Below are 11,598 nucleotides of genomic sequence, written 5' to 3'. Positions count from 1 at the left end.
CACAGATCTAGGATGCTACCCCTGAGCATAAGGGGGGATGGAGTATCTGATCCTAGACGAGTGGTTGGATACAAATTCTACCTACTCTGGTCCTATCCATCCCTAACTTCTCCTCGAACCACATCCTGCTTAACAGGAAGTATCTTATTCAGGATGGATTGCTCTTTACAAACATAGGAAACATTTAAACTGTTGACACTTGTTGGGTATTTTTAAGTGATGGTTCTGATTGGCTATGCGATGTTGGGGAACTAAAATAACCCTATATGCTTTCTTTATTTAACCAGTTAAGAACAAAGTCTTATTTAAAATGACAGCCTACTGGGGAACAGTTCAGGGGCAAACGACAGATCTTGTCAGTTAGGGGATTCGATCCAACAACCTTTCAGCAACTGGCCCAATGCTCTAACCACTAGGCTACCTGCTGCCCCAATATAAGTTCCATTTCAAAAGGTTGAAGTCTTTATATGCCCTCATTAAAATGTATGCAGTAATGCTGAGGTTTACTGCCATTTGATTTTCTCCAAACAAAGAAAGAAAATCCTTCTCGTTTTGTGATTGAGAAGTATCAGGAAAGGAAAAACAAATGTGAAATACTGCATTGCTTTGGAAGTTCACTATTAATTCCTCCTTGCGTATTCATTGTAAACTCAGCAAAAAAAGAAACATCCTCTCACTGTCAACTGTGTTTATTTTCAGCAAACTTAACATGTGTAAATATTTGTATGAACATAAGATTCAACAACTGAGACAGAAACTGAACAAGTTCCACAGACATGTGACTAACAGAAATGGAAAATGTGTCCCTGAGCAAAGGGGGGGTCAAAATCAAAAGTAACAGTCAGTATCTGGTGTGGCCACCAGCTGCATTAAGTACTGCAGTGCATCTCCTCCTCATGGACTGCACTAGATTTGCCAGTTCTTGCTGTGAGATATTACCCCACTCTTCCACCAAGGCACCTACAAGTTCCCGGACATTTCTGGGGGGAATGGCCCTAGCCCTCACCCACCGATCCAACAGGTCCCAGATGTGCTCAATGGGATTGAGATCCGGACTCTTCGCTTGCCATAGCAAAACACTGACATTCCTGTCTTGCAGGAAATCACGCACAGAACGAGCAGTATGGCTGGTGGCATTGTCATGCTGGAGGGTCATGTCAGGATGAGCCTGCAGGAAGGGTACCACATGAGGGAGGAGGATGTCTTCCCTGTAATGCACAGCGTTGAGATTGCCTGCAATGACAACAAGCTCAGTCCGATGATACTGTGACAGCGCCCCAGACCATGACGGACCCTTCACCTCCAAATCGATCCCGCTCCAGAGTACAGGCTTCGGTGTAACGCTCATTCCTTCGATGATAAACGCGAATCCAACCATCACCCCTGGTGAGACAAAACCGCGACTCGTCAGTGAAGAGCACTTTTTGCCAATCCTGTCTGGTCCAGCGATGGTGGGTTTGTGCCCATAGGCGACGTTGTTGCCGGTGATGTCTGGTGAGGACCTGCCTTACAACAGGCCTACAAGCCCTCAGTCCAGCCTCTCTCAGCCTATTGCAGACAGTCTGAGCACTGATGGAGGGATTGTGCGTTCCTGGTGTAACTCAGGCAGTTGTTAATGCCATCCTGTACCTGTCCCGCAGGTGTGATGTTCGGATGTACCGATCCTGTGCAGGTGTTGTTACATGTGGTCTGCCACTGCGAGGACGATCAGCTGTCTGTCCTGTCTCCCTGTAGCGCTGTCTTAGGCGTCTCACAGTCAGTATGGACATTGTAATTTATTGCCCTGGCCACATTTGCAGTCCTCATGCCTCCTTGAAGCATGCCTAAGGCACGTTCACGCAGATAAGCAGGGACCCTTGTATCTTTTGGTGTTTTTCAGAGTCAGTAGAAATGCCTCTTTAGTGTCCTAAGTTTTCATAACTGTGACCTTAATTGCCTACCGTCTGTAAGCTGTTAGTGTCTTAACGACCGTTCCACAGGTGCATGTTCATGAATTGTTTATGGTTCATTGAACAAGCATGGGAAACAGTGTTTAAACCCTTTACAGTGAAGATCTGTGAAGTTATTTGGATTTTTACGAATTGTCTTTGAAAGACAGGGTCCTGAAAAAGGGCCCTGTCATTGTGTACATTGTAGAGTTTAGATAGATGTGTTAATACAGCCTTGCAGTTGTTTGTGTTTGTTCTTCTGGCCTGAGAACAGCATGTCTCATGTGCTGTGATTTGTTTTTTTGTTTCAGTCAACTTCTACAATGTACACAATGACATTGCAAGAAAAGCCTTCCACACCCCCCTCTTTTGGGGATTTCCTCTTTTGTTTGGTCACCAGATATTATTCTCAATATGTTTAGAAAAATCTCTTGGACTTCTGTAATTTGTCACGATCATCATGGGACATTTGATTTTATCATGTTATATGGGCATCCTGTTTAGACGGGATATGTATTGGTTTGCACCCAATAGTTTGCACCACACACTGGTGAAGGAGGGGGGTGAGGGACACAGTGTTAATATTTAAAGGGGCATGTGAGTCATTACGGAATGTGTCACTATGACTTAGCGAAAACACCAAAAAAACTATGTTTAGAGGACAGAGAGGATTGCAGTGCCCACTGCATGCATACTGTGCATTATGGGTGGTGTGTCCACTATGTGAAAAGTGTTGGTGTGTTGTCAGTGTGTTGTAATTTGTGTGGGAGTAGGCTACTGGATGAGTCAAAGTTCATTCATGATTCATGTTATACCTAGGCTATAATAGGATTTCTTAATATAATTTAACCCAGCTGGACTTAAACATATAATAGTACTTTTTGTTACTGGGTGTGGAGATTCAACAATGCATTCTTGTAAGATGGCAAGAGAGGGGAACCACTAGGAGCGTAGGAAAAGTGTATACATTGCCCTCTTGTGGATCATAGGGGAAAGACAACTTGAGCATGAAGACAACTTGAGCATCTTGGACCACTACCATCTTAGTGTTCAGTACTTCAGATATAATACAGTTCAGATATTATACTAATGTTAATGATAGTGGACTAAACAACATTGCCTCATTAAGAAAGAAAAGGATGACTTTGGTTTGAGATGACACTACTCTTCTATCAAGTGCTATGTTTGGTGACGGGAGAGCCCTTCAGACACTCACTTTACTATAGAGGGGAAAAGAGTAGACACTTCACTGTTCCACAGAGACTAACCTAAAATGCTGACAGAAGGCTTGAAGCGAGAGATAGGGGATGGAGATAGACAGGAGGGAGAGAGACAGACAGAAATGCAGACAGAGAGAAAGTGTGTGAGAGAGAGAGCGAGATACAGAGACCAAGATGTAGAGAGAGAGAGAGAAATAGATCAAATAATGTACACATTGTCTCATTGTACGGTCTAACAGTTCACTTCCAAGTGGAGACCATGCTAACCTTACCCCAGTGGGGGGGGTCTCATTGAGTTCAGTGAAAGTATATGTTGCCGCCCAGACCTGACCAACCAGAGATGACATAGAGGATGGAGACGAGGAATCTATCTCCCCCCTCTGAGACCACTCCACTGTCTCTTATGCTGGAGTGCTTTTGTCTTTGAAGTAATGAAAGTGATCAGATTGACTTGTGAGGCAGACAATCAGACAGATACAAGTGCATTTTCTCTCTCATGGGTAGGGTAATGCTGTAATCACTAGGCAGACATGCCTGTCTGATAACTGAACACAGGTGGCACAAATTTGTGACGAGATGTTCCTGCCAGTAATGTACTTAACGGTGTCAAGTTCAATCAACACGTGTGATATCTTGACGAAGGACACGAGCTGTCTGCTACCTCAAAACAAATAGCCTATGTGTCAACATGCCTTTCTCAAACAACAAGCCCAAAGAATGATCAGATTGTCAGGTAGCGTCTTGGAACACAAAATGGACCGGTAGGCCTCATCTACCCAGCAGTTGAAAGAACAAGTGATGACAAGAAGTCATTTCATAACGATGACCAATAATCTGAGTTCATTTGCACACGTAACACACATGGTGATTGTAGAGTAGCAGAGTGCTTACTGTTGGGCTATACAGAACAGAATAGCAGGGCTGTGCCGTGAATAAGGCCTGCATCTCTCCAGTGTCCGTAGCCTCATCATTATCCCAGCTCAGTGAATCACATCCTAAGGAGAGAAAGCAGTCTCTCATGGCTGCCTTGTTCACAGCTCCATGGGAGGTGTTGAGGGACAATGATGGAGAATTAGCGGTGAAAAGAGCAAATAAATAGGTGCTTGCTACTTGAAAGCTCAGCCACAAAGCCCCAGTAGCCCACTGAAGACAAGAGAGGGAAGAGAGAAGAAACATGTTTTTTTTCACTTCATGTCTTTCCTGATGAAAATAAAGGGTTGAGGCTCAAAGGAAGACATAGAGGCAGTGGGGGATAGGAGGTGACGCGAGAGCAGAGAGCCTCACAGAGCGGTGGTGTCTATGGGAAGAGTTTTAATGAGGTGGAGGGTGGAGGAGTGGGTGAAAGGGGGTATTATAGGGAGAAGGGGGGGTTTGCTCGTCAGACTGTGACACAGACACTCAGAACATAACATCCTCCTGAGGAAACGATGCACTGACTTCCTCTCTCTGGGGCTGAGAAGGACGTGTGTGTGTGTGTGTGTGTGTGTGTGTGTGTGTGTGTGTGTGTGTGTGTGTGTGTGTGTGTGTGTTTGATTGCACTATCCTTATGGGAGCAGAAGTCCTCACAAGGAGAGTAAAACAAGGAAAATGTGGCCGGTCCCCACAAGGAAAAAGGCTATTTTAGGCTTAGGGTTTAGGTTTAGTTACAATTTAGTGTTAGGGGTTTAGAGTTAGAGTTAAGGTTAGGCGTTAGGTTTAGAGTTAGAGTTAAGTTAGGTTTGGGGTTAAGGTTATGTTAAGGGTTATGTTTAGGGTTAGGAAAAATCGGATTTTGAATGGGAATCAATTGTTTGGTCAACCACAAGGATAGTCAAACAAACATTTGTGGTTGTCCACCCACTTGGGCCCAGCCAATCAGAATGAGTCTTTCCCCACAAAAGGGCTTTATTACAGATAGAAATACTCCTCAGTTTCATCAGCTGTCCGGTTGGCTGGTCTCAGACGATCCCACAGGAAAGAAGCCAGATGTGGAGGTCCTGGGCTGGCGTGGATACAAATTCTTAACATGATGTTGGAGCCAGCTTATGGTAGACTCTCTGACAAACGCTCTGGTGAACATTCCTGCAGTCAGCATGCTAATTGAACGCTCCGTCAACATTTGAGACATCTGTGGCAGTGTATTGTGTGACAAAACTGCACATTTTAGAGTGACCTTTTATTGTCCACAGCACAAGATACACCTGTATAATGATTCATGCTGTTTAATCAGCTTCTTGATATGCCACACCTGTCAGGTGGATGGATTATCTTGGCAAAGGAGAAATACTCACTAACAGGGATGTAAACAAATCTGTGCACAACATTTGAGAGAAATAAGCTTTTTGTGTGTATGGAACATTTCTGGGATCTTTTATTTTGAAACATTGGACCAACATTGTGCATGTTGCTTTTATATTTCTGTTCAGTATATATGCTTATATAAATCATTTTAGTGGGCATATATAGTCACATCCTTATTTTTCAATTCAACACTATCCACCCCGAACATAGGTGTCAACTGTTTAGTAAATGACAGAAAAAGGCAGTCGTTGCTAAACCATTTGACCTCTAAATATGGCTAAGTTGTGTAATGGGTGCAACTGGCAACAAAAGCCTGGTTTAGTGACATTACCTTGCCCACAAGTGCCCATTAGTATATTACCACTGGCAAAATGGACTCCTTGTCTGAGAGGGCAGAATGTCCTCTACCTAATAGAGGGACCTACACACAAACAATTGCTGACACAGACCCAAGTCAAGTGCAGACAAGGCCACTTGTTCAAAATGGGCAGGCTAAAACAGGCACCACCCGTGGAATGCAGATATGTGGACAACATATATTTTTCCCGTCACCCAACTTCATCCAACACATTTGTCCTTTGTCTGAGATAGAATGGGCAATTATCTAGCACCAGTGTTCTGCAATGCTGGCGACAGAAAAAAGAAGGGGCAATTACATAGTGTTTGCGTTACGCACCGAGAGAGGGATAGGGAGAGAGAGGTTAGGGGGGGGGAGAGAAAGAGAAGGGGAGAGAGGGAGAGAGAGGCAGCCAGAACCTTGCTAATTACCTCTCCATATGAAGGGATGAAGAGGAGAAGGGCCATTGCTTAGGGCCGACACACTTCTCCTTCCCTTCCACCTCACTGCCACCTCTCCTTACCTCCCTATTAGAGGCCCCTTCCCTTCTAGTCTCTGCTCTGTTTATTTCTCAAAGCTGTCTCTGAGTGTGTGGGGCCGTCTCTCCACAGCCTGAGCTCTAACGGAGAACACATGGGGATGACACACAGGCATTCAGACAGGCATGGGCCAGGGCAGCCGATGCTGGCTGAGGGGTCCTCTTTTGTGCCACCGGTGATTCACACTGTAGGCAGAAGTTGCCCGACTCCATATCTGCACAAAAGCACAAGGAGGATGAAAAGTGTCAACTTGTATCAGTGGTTGCGGACAATTCTTTGACGCATGTGTAAAATAGACTACTGAGAAAGGCCCCAAATTGACGTGTTGAGGTACAATCTCTCTGTGGGACTATATAACATAAAGTAAACCATGGCATTTAAATGTGTTCCACTGTTTAAGGACAGGCCACACTGTGCTGAAGCATAATTTGGATGGATTCACCCCAATATGTCACTTAGGTCATTTACATTGGTTTATTGGCAGACTTGTTTTCCCAATTCAATTGCCCAGCTTGATTTGGTTTATGTATCAACTGAATGCAGTATGCCGCGGTAATGTCAATGGTTTATACAGAACATGATGCTCCCTATTACTACAGTGACACTCATTATCTCCTACTAGAAGAGACAAGGACATTACCCAGCATACATGAGCCCATTGGTCCCATGTGGGTATTTGGTGGGCAGGGGCTAGCCCACACAAAGCCCACACCAAGCCCACACCTGCCCAACACGGGCTAGCCTACCAGCCCAACACGGGGTAGCCCACACCAGTCCAATACGGGCTAGCCTACACCAACCCAACACAGTCTAGCCTACACCAGCCCAACATACAGTAGGCTAGCCCACACCAAGCCCAGCTACTTTATAATGTAGAGGCGAGGGATAATCATAATATTTGGGGGCGTGGTTTACAAATACTCCAATTCAAGTTGTTAAGTAAAAAAAGAACAAAAGATACTATTCAAACTGATGATGGTTTGGAAAATTAATGACAATTATCTCGGAATCATCTTTTTTCAGATAGGACCGCAGCTCTAAGTTCACAAGTTATTTTTGTGTAACCATTACTGAGAATGACGTTCCAGTGGAACTTTTCTGTTGTGCAATGTCAATGTTGTACAATGCCAATGATGAAGTCTGTGAAAAGACTTTGGTAAGTGCATGTGACAAAAATGTATCTGGTTTAAATGTATGTTTCAGGACCCTGTCTTTCAAAGATAATTTGTAAAAATCCAAATAACTTTACAGATCTTCATAGTAAAGGGTTTAAACACTGTTTCCCATGCTTGTTCAATGAACCATAAACAATTAATGAACATGCACCTGTGGAACTGTCGTTAAGACACCAACAGCTTAGGCAATTAAGGTCACAGTTATGAAAACATAGGACACTAAAGAAGCCTTTCTACTGACTCTGAAAAACACCAAAAGAAATATGCCTGGGTCCCTACTCATCTGCGTGAACGTGCCTTAGGCACATTATTCAATTTCTGTTAGTCACATGTCTGTGGAACTTGTTCAGTTTATGTCTCAGTTGTTGAATCTTGTTATGTTCATATAAATATTTACACATGTTAAGTTTGCTGAAAATAAACGCAGTTGACAGTGAGAGAACGTTTCTTTTTTTGCTGAGTTTATATATATATATATATATATATATATATATATATATATATATATATATATATATGATAGTAACAACTTTATTGTTCTGATACAATGTAAAGGGCAGCCGATCCAAAAGGGTGGGCTTTATTTCAAGCTGCTCTTGGGGCCAACGAGCAAAGGTGGATCGACCTAATGTGGGTAGCCTTTGTGAGGACAATATTTTAGTCCCGCATTGCACCCACATCATGCCAATGTTTGCTGGGTACTTTTTTTTATAACCCTTATTTTACCAGGTAAGGTGACTGAGAACACATTTACAGCCACAACCTGGGGAACAGTTACAGGAATGAGCCATTTGGAAGCTGGGGATGATTTGGTGGCCATATTGGGTTATTGAGCCAGGAAACTGGGGTTAACACCCCTACTCTTACAATAAGTGCCATGGAACACCACTTCCAGCAGCATCTGGTCTCCCATCCAGGGATGGACCAGGACCAACCCTGCTTAGCTTCAGCATCCCTCTGCTGGCTTGCCTCTGGAAGCTAAGCAGGGTTGGTCCTGGTCAGTCCCTGGATGGGAGACCAGATGCTGCTGGAAGTGGTGCTGGCAGGCCAGTAGGAGGCACTCATATATATGAAACACATATATAGGAAATGCCTGTTCTAATCAGGTAAGGGCCAATTCCAATAATAAACTGTTCAACAGGCTGCTGTCATCTGACAAAAGGTTTCAGAGGGAGTTGCTTTGGAAAATCTTTTAATAGGAATCTCATGTGGTTAGAATTAGTGGGCACCTACAGTATAGTAGTATGTTTTATGAAGGGTTATTGTGGGGAGTCGTAACATTACTGTCTATGACAGCCATCTTAACGATCAGTCAGTCAGACAATAGATTGTTAGCTCAACGAGCCAAACACTACAGAGTGGCTTAATGACTGTATAGGCCCTTGTCTGTCCTGTTTCTCTTTGACCCAGACAAGACCATCCGTGGAGAGGAGAGCCATGTTCGATTCCCAGACTGACCTGCCTGTGGTGCAGCTGGTGAGGGGTCAACTAAGGGGACAGCCTGAGGGGGTGAAGCAGGAATACTTGGGCCTACCAGGACCACATCCCCACCCCCATACCTGGCCCCAGCAGCACCGGCCCTACCCCTACCCCTACCCTCCTCACCCTGCCTGTCCAACCCGGCCTGCCCGCCCTCCATACCCATACCCATACCCGGGGGCCGACTACACAGAGCAGCAGCCTCCAGCCTGGTATCAACCACACAACACATGGAAGGTATGGACAACCTTCTTGTTTCATTTCTCACATGGGAGATAAACAACTCTTTCCTTATGTGCAGCCTATGTGATTGAGAGACAAATCTACTGTATATTGTAAAGCAGTGGTCGCCAACCTATTTCTGAGTCAAGATCGCTTTCTGAGTCAAAATGCATGCTGGGATCTACCGTTCAGATTTAAAAAAAACATGACTTTAAAAAACGTAAGCCTATGCAACATTAACCAATTAAAAACAGTACTGTAGCAATGAGGTTTGTGCAGTAGGCTATAGGCCCACGACATTATCACTGTTGCATTGTTGTTCGGGACATTTTTTACAATCCTATTTCAAAATTTGAGGTAGGCTATATGATCACACCGGTAATAGATTGATCAGTTGTTGTATTACTTCTGAGGCACAGCTGAGTGAGCATACATTTAAATAATTAGCTTTACATTTGTATTTTACTGGGATGACGGTGCCTCCATCTGATGGTCAGTCTCAGCGGAGGGAGAGAGCAGCAGACTGACATGCTGACCACACAGCTCGAATTGCTAAATAAATGTACACGCACATGTTATTCAATCGTTGCACCCACACTGCTCGCGGGCGTCTGCGTAGCCAGGCACTGAAATAGAACTTGGTTCAAATGTTTTTTAATTCAACCTTTTTTTAACTAGGCAAGTCAGTTAAGAACAAAATCTTATTTACCATGACTGCCTACACCAGTCAAACCCGGACAACTGTGCCCTGCCCTATGGGATTCCCAATCACAGCCTGTTGTGATACAGCCTGGATTTGAACCAGGGTGTCTGTGGTGACACCTCCAGCACTGAGATGCAGTGCCTTAGACCGCTGCGCCTCTCGGGAGCCTACTTGTGACCCCAATTGGGAATCCTATTTGTGACACTAGACGCGCTGCAAGTCCCTCCTTTCCCATCTCCTCATTGGTTTTTAGGTGTATATAACCACGTGGTGTCTCCTCATTGGTTTTTAGGAGCATATACCCATGTGGGTGATTGAAGGATTAACTGAGTTCCACACTCCAGTTCAGTTGGTGGTGGTAATGCACCTTAAAGTTGGTTGCCAACAGCCATATAAAGTCCAAAGAAGAAGAAGCCTGAAGGAGAAGAGATTATTAGAAACTTACACAGTTTACCCTTTTATCTGTGAATTAGTTGTCAGAGTAGAGGACCTTGTGCATTTCAGGTAAAATAACAACCCAATGTTTATATTGGGTATATATATATATCTAGCTTGCTGTTGTAAATGAGTTAGCAACAGCAAGCTAGCTAGCTAAATTGCCATAAATGCTTTTCAACCTGTCCCCAAATTAAAATTGTTGGTTCAGAGTTCATTTTGATATTTCAAGCTGCGTGTACAGATCAAGTCTGGTGTAGGTGGACAATATCAACATGAGCGCGAGCGGTCTGGTCAGCATGTGATGGTCCATCTCTCAACGTTCCTCCACTCTCTCTTTCTTTCGTTGACACTGACCAAAAAGGGACACCAATTCTTCGCTATCAAACAATAGCCAAGCCGCTAATAATAACAACGCAAGTCTACCGATACACTTTCCTACTCATTCATTACCGTGCTGGTTGTGGCATGTAAAAGTGTTGAGTAAAAAGTGTTGACAGTGCTGAGTATGAACTTAAACATGAACTCACTCATAAAAACAGCAGCTCTTTGCTGTATTCGTTGACAGTCTCTCTCTAGTCATGGTTTTAAACGTTTAGAAATCTCACAGTATCAACTTTGCTGTAGCTTTTATTTATGCCTGCTATGTTGCTGCCAACATGGTACCTTCTGACACATGAAATGCTTCAAAATGGGAACACTTCTCCTACCCGACGCGCAGGGCAGCTGAATCGAGTGCACCTACCGCCAACAGCAAAACAAATTCAAAATCAAAAAAGTAAATTTTTCGCTGTTTTTCCCCCCAGAATGTTTGGTGATCGGATAGGAATGCCTTGGAGATCGACCAGTTACGATCTGTTGTAAAGTATGGCTGTGGTGTTTTTAATTTGTAATTTTATTTAACCCTTATTTAACTGTATCAACGAAGGCACGCCAATTCATAAATCAACAAGGTGAATGATGCTCATTGTTGATGATCCTGTCACATTCTGGAGCTCATATGGCTGGGTATCTCTATCTCTGTTCCTGGCCCGGTGGTGTTACTGTCCCTGGCCCGGTGGTGGTGGAATCTGTCTTTTGATTAGATTAGACACACCATATCAAACAAACCTTTGAGAGAAAAGCAATGGATGAGTGTGTTGTGTGAGGCTTGGCTGAGTGTGTGTGTGTGTCTCTCTATGCGCTTTGGCTGTCTCTGCTCTGCCATTGATAGTTAATCTCATGAAGTGATTAAAAACGAATGCCGATGTCCGCACATTTGAGCCAGGAACCACCCAAAA

This window comes from Salvelinus sp. IW2-2015, linkage group LG24 (genome assembly GCF_002910315.2).
Source record: "Salvelinus sp. IW2-2015 linkage group LG24, ASM291031v2, whole genome shotgun sequence".
NCBI lineage: Eukaryota > Metazoa > Chordata > Actinopteri > Salmoniformes > Salmonidae > Salvelinus > Salvelinus sp. IW2-2015.
The sequence above is the reverse complement of the archived record's forward strand: the minus strand, read 5'-3'. Positions refer to the sequence as shown.